Genomic DNA, 6,000 nt, shown 5'->3' with positions numbered 1-6,000 from the left:
TTTTATATTTGATCCTGGAGGTAATTGGGAGCTACTGTGTTTATTAACTGGGGTTGGAGTGGGGTGATATGGTCAGACCTATACTCATTTTTATTGTTATTGTTCAGTCATTTCAATTGTGTCTGACTTGGTGACTCAATTAGGGTTTTTCTTGGCAAAGATACTGGAGTGGTTTGCCATTTCCTTCTCTAGTTTTTTACAGATGAGGAAACAGAGGCAAACAGGGTTAAGTGACTTGCCCAGGGTCACAGAGCTAGTAAGTGTCTGAGGTCTGATTTGAACTCAGGTCTGATCTGATTCCAGATCCGGAGCTCCATCCCCTGCACCATCTAGCTGCCTATGACCTGCACTTTAGGAAAATTTATTTGACAGCTGGGAGAAGAACTGATTAGAGTGGGGAGAGATTTGAGGTTGGGATATAGCTGGAATCTAACCCGACTGGAGCCAAGATGTCAGGCTGACTGTCCATGGTTTCTTCTCTCCTGAGTTCTCTTGGTAATTGGGTTTTCCTTCATTGCAGGCAACAGAAGATCTGCTTCTTCTTTTATTGCTGATGCAATCTCCTGACCTTTTTTTGATCTAGGGCTTGTCTCAGAAATGGATGGGTTTTGCTTAGCAGATACTGTCATTGGTCTGCATGACACACACTTAACATGAGTTATTAAACAGTAAAAAACAAACAAATAAAACCCCCAAACCAAAAAAACACCAGGGTCCTACAGTATTAAATCATATCTATCTTACCCAGTGACTTTTTCAGATAACTATGCAAGGAATGAGATGTGGATAGGTGACGAGGTAGAGAGGCTGAGGTCCATGTACCCTTATGTTTTACCATCAGAGCCCTGAGTGATCCATTTTTTGCATAGGAGAAAGAGATTGCCCTAGAGGACAGAAACTTCAGGTCTTCCCTCTAGCATGTTGAATGCAAATTTCTTCTCTCTAATAGTCCTAGGAAATTCTGATTGGCTTTCCCTCTGGCCCTCAAGCATTGCTGCTAATGAAATCTTTGGTCATAAAATTTCTTAATATTGAGTCACTGTTCTCACGCCATCCAGAACAGTGTCTGAGCAGGATGGAGTGAGACTAAGGGTGACCCACTTTGGTCTGGTCTTCTGTTGCATTAAGAGTCCATTTCATTAAAAGATTATGGATGTGATAATTCTAAATGACAATATTCCTATGACCTTGTGGAACACTTTCATCTCTCTTTTTTTTTAAATCAATCATCTTTATTGACAAAATTATATAGCATACATTCCAAATACACATTTAAGGTTCTGGATTACAAAAATAATGTGTATGTGATGAAAACTTATTGCACAAAATGAAACTCTGTAAAACCCTAAAATTAAATCTCAAAAAATGCAATATATCTTTAATGGTCAAAAGGAGATAAATTAAATCAAAACTTTATTTACAAAAATACTCATCAAGCATTTTTTATAAGAGCTGCTTCAAGATTGCCACATACTAAATATTAACAGTGCAACTTGTTTTATTTCCTTAAGTTAATTGGGATAAAACCAAAATTATTTGGACATATTTGCCACCAAATCAAGTACTGCTTCTTAACCAAAGTAAGATAGAAGATAGTTACCAAACAATTTTAAGGAAAAAGTATCTTTTTTTTTTTAAAGCAATCAGGGTTAAGTAACTTGCTCAAGGTTACACGGCCAGTTATTTCTGGGTGTGGTGCTGAGTATATGAGCCCGGATTTGATCCAGGTCATCCCGACACTGGAGCTGGTACTCTTACTCGCTGACCCACCTGGCCACCCCTAAGCAATTGGGGTTAAGTAATTTGCTCAAGTTAAAAACAGCCAGGTGTTTCTGGGTGGGTGCTAAGTGTCTGAGCCTGGGATTTGATCCCCAGGTCATCCCAACACTGGGGCTGGTGATCTTACTCGCGGTACTACCTGGTTGCCCCTATTATCAGTCTTTTAAAAGCTTTTTTGGATAATCTTGACATCTTTGAAAAGCATTTCTTAAGAAATGTAAAGGTAGGCCCAGTACATGTAAAATATAATAACCATTTGCCAGCCTTCATATAGAATAAAGATCAAGGTTAGGAATGGACACATTTCCTTTTTATAAGTCCAAGCCAAGAAGTGTAAATTTTTTAAAATGATATAACTGCAGAAATTCTATGTAGAGTTTTATATATATATATATATATTATTTGGATTAAAAAAGTTAAGGATAATAATATAGTAGGGGCCTAGTATGATCAGTATTTTCTATATATGAGAACTTATATTTGTTTACTTAATAACAATGTTATTAAAGTTTCCTCTTTCCCACTAAAAATTTTAATAGGAATAAAGTCAATGACAACCAAATATTGATCTTCTGCTAATATATTTTTAAAAATGTCATTTGTTGGGGTGGCTAGGTAGCTGCAGTGAATAGAGCACTCGCCCTGGAGTCAGGAGGACCTGGGTTCAAAACCTGCCTCAGACTCTTTAACACTTGGGCAAATCACTTAATCCCAACTGCTCCTCCAAAAAAGCAAAATAAAATAAAATGTCATTTGCTAGTGTACTATACATAATAATAATAAAAAAAAAAGGAATGAAATGAAGAGTTAATTTGACTGATTTTTCTGGTGCTCAATTCATTAGCAATTTATTTAACCCTGGTTCCTTATTAGGAGCTGTGCAACAGAAGCTCAGTGACTTTCCGGGTTCTTAGCTCTTCCTTGGGCTCAAATGACTGCTGGTTACCAGTGCTGAGAAAGATGTACTCTCTCTCTGATGCATGGTCTTTCTCAGGCTCAGGAATGGCTCTTGAGTTATTGGAAAGATTTCTCTCGTCTTTGTTTGACTCTTCAAGCTCGAAAATTCGTTCTTGCTCCTTGCAACCCTGATGCTCATCAATTTTAATAGCTTTCTTCATTACTACTGCCATTTTGGTAATCTGGTCCACATGTACTCCTAATTCCTTGGAATGCTGCTCCTTTAACTTCATTATAATACCCGGGTCATCCTTTTTTGCTGGCCATTGGCAACCCAAACATCTGCTCTCCGTACTTCCTCCTCATCATTATGAGTTCTAAAGCAGACTATTCTTCAACAGATAAAGCGTAATTCTTTACTTTCTTGCTGGCATTCCCTGCTTTCTCTGTTTTCTTGCTGAATTCCCGTAACTGCTGTAGATCCTGGCCGGTCAGTGTCTTGCAACCTCATTAAGTTTTTAAATTTCTTCTCGATACTGTTTCACTGCTTCCCCTGGCTTGTGGAGAGCTTTGGTTAGCTCCATCAGTCTCTGACCCATTGTCATGATCTCTATGCAAAAGCTTTTCCACCTCGATTACATTCATGAAGCTTCTCCCCAGTGCCGATTCGCTGACAGATTAAGAACGGACCTGTGTCTAAAAGTTTTTCCACATTGGTTGCATTTATAAGTTCTGTCCCCTGTGGGATTTTCTGATGTAGAGCAAGGCTGGGCTTCCATGTGAAAGCCTTTCTGCACGGATCACATTCATAACGTTTATCTCCATTGTGGATTGTCTCATGTCAAGCAAGATTGGAGCTCTGTGAGAGTGTCTTTCCACATCAAGTATATTCATAAGGTTTCTCTCTAGTGTGGATTCTCTCATGTAAAGCAAGACCGGAGCTTCTTCTGAAAGCCTTCCCACATTGATTACCTTCATAAAATTTCTCTTGTCATGGTCTCTTAATCATTCAACAAACGCTTCAGCATCTTCAAGAGCTTTTTCAATGGTGCAGCTCATTTTCTCGTCTCTCTCCCGCTGCCCCTCCGTCCGCAGCCGCCCCCGCCGCCCGCAGCCCGCCTTTGCAGCCCGCTCCCGCACCTCACGGCCTTTTCCACCTCCCCATCGGGCTGTGGGCGGGTTCTGGTGGCGGCCGGCTGGCCCAGGAGGCAGGGCTCCACTCCTCCTTAAGGGCCACGGGGCTGGGCATTGTCTCTTCTGCAGATGACTGCAGAGCCCGCACCACCGGGAGGCGGCCGGATCCATCCCGCATCACTGAGCTGGGGGCGGGCTGCACACACAGCCTCCCGCCAGGGGAGCAGACCACTTTAACTCTAGAGAGACCAAAGACTGTGCACACTGTTTTCATGTGAGGCCTCCTACATTTCTCTGCTCCGTCTTCCTCAGTCTCTTGCCTCTTCTGATTCAGGCCCTCCAGATGGTGGGAAATGAACCTGTTTGTATTTCTTATTCTTTGGATGTGCCTCCAGGCCTTTGATGAAAATAACAGTTCACATTTGCATAAAGTTTTACATACCTTAACTCAGTTGATCTTCAGGACAAGCCTGGAAGATTAATCCTGCAGGTTTTATCATTCCCATCTCAGAGGAAACTGAGATTCAGAGCATAAGTGACTTTCTCAGGATCACACAGCTACCTAATACCAGAGTCAGAATTTGAACAGAGGTCTTTCCTGATTCCAAGACTAGTGTTCTTTCCACCATACCTTGACACATGCCAAAATGGAGTTGATGCATCCAACTTGTCTTAGGGGAGCATTAGGTATAGTTTCTTAACAGAACCTTCCAACACACGATTTCCCCATAGAGAAGAGCCTGACAATACTCAAATCAGAGTTCCAAGTATTATTTACTGAGTGCAAGGGAAATGACAGTCAGAAGCTCAGATAGAAAGATCCCACTAGGCCTAACAATGACTCCTCTGATGTTTAAGAGCAGGCCTGACAAGATACTGGAGAAATCTGGAGGAGTGGTAACTATGCCAGGCAAACAGCATAGATATGAAGAATTGATTTGTTATGAATTATGTGGGCGGCCTGAAGAGAACATTTTAGAGACTTTCGGTTGTTTTATTAGTAGTGGAAGGTGAACTGTCTCAGAGGACAGCTGTCACCTGGTGATGAGAAGCACTGAGTGGGCTGGAGGAAGATTTCCTGGTGATGACCGTGGGAGATCAGATAATGATAAGGTTTAAGCATACACACGCACTCCCACAGACTGAGAAGGAAGGTAAGGGATGAGGAACAACGCCACATCTTCTGAGCTTTGGTTGTTTCTAGTTCACATGACCTAGCTGAGACAACTGCAAGTTCCAGGGCCAGATTCACCTGTCCAGGTGCACTCTTGGGGCAAGTCCAAGACTCACATGGTGGCCAGGTTGGTGGCATCTTAAGGAGGCCATTTTCTATTCTCCTGCTTTATAGCAACATGGAGAATAATAACAGGGAAGCAGAATGGTGGCAGTGAAAAAACACTGGTTCTGGAGTCAGATAACCTGAGTTCAAATCCTGCCTTGGACACTTACTACCTGTGTGACTTTGGGCAAATCACATAACTTCCCTGGGCTTCTGTTTCTTCATCTATGAAAGGAGGTTTTGGACTAGATTGCCTCTGAAGTCCTTTTTACCTCTATAGTTATGATCCTATTGGGCAAGTCACAAAACCTCTCTGGGTCTCAGTTTCCTTCTCTGTAAAATAAGGGGGTTGGACTAAATGACCTCTGAGGTCCCTTAAAACCCTAAATCTACCACCCTACAATTCCCTTAATATGCAATTCTTTGCCCATAACTGTTCATTCAGCAAATATTTATTAGGTGCCTAACCTCTCTGGTCATTCATCAGCAAAGTAACAGGACTGAACTGTATATTCTCTAGGGTCTCCCTCCAGTTCTATCTACATCCTGTGACATTATCCTACTGGGTGCAAAACACAGTATTTCCGTTATTGCTGCCCCCTGCTGCTCAGAAGAAGGCAAGTGAGAAACTGACCCTTGGAATGTGGATCCTGAAAGATCTGTTACCACCAGGCTAATATTATGTATAAGTCAAAAAATGCCTTGGGCTCAGGAAGGCAAATCTATTGACTGTAGATATATGTAGGGGGTGCAACACAGCTAGGTGACAATGGATAGAGTACCAGGCCTGGAGGCAGGAAGACTCATCTTTCTGAGTTCAAATCTGGCTTCAGAAACTTACTAGCTGTGTGACTTTGGGCAACCTGTTTGCCTTAGTTTCTCATCTTTAAAATGAGCTGGAGAAGGAAATG

General features: G+C 41.8%; 1 pseudogene; it reads right to left on the bottom strand.

Moving 5' to 3' along the window:
- Window positions 1-2,507: 2,507 nt before the first annotated feature.
- Window positions 2,508-3,963, bottom strand: LOC138163099 (FGFR1 oncogene partner 2 homolog; annotated as a pseudogene).
- Window positions 3,964-6,000: the final 2,037 nt, after the last annotated feature.

This window comes from Petaurus breviceps, unplaced genomic scaffold (assembly GCF_028583685.1).
Source record: "Petaurus breviceps papuanus isolate PSGF00001 unplaced genomic scaffold, PetGlider_PUasm1.0 187, whole genome shotgun sequence".
In the NCBI taxonomy this organism is placed as follows: Eukaryota; Metazoa; Chordata; class Mammalia; order Diprotodontia; family Petauridae; genus Petaurus; species Petaurus breviceps.
Note: the sequence above shows the minus strand (reverse complement) of the source record. Positions and strands in the feature narration are given on the sequence as shown.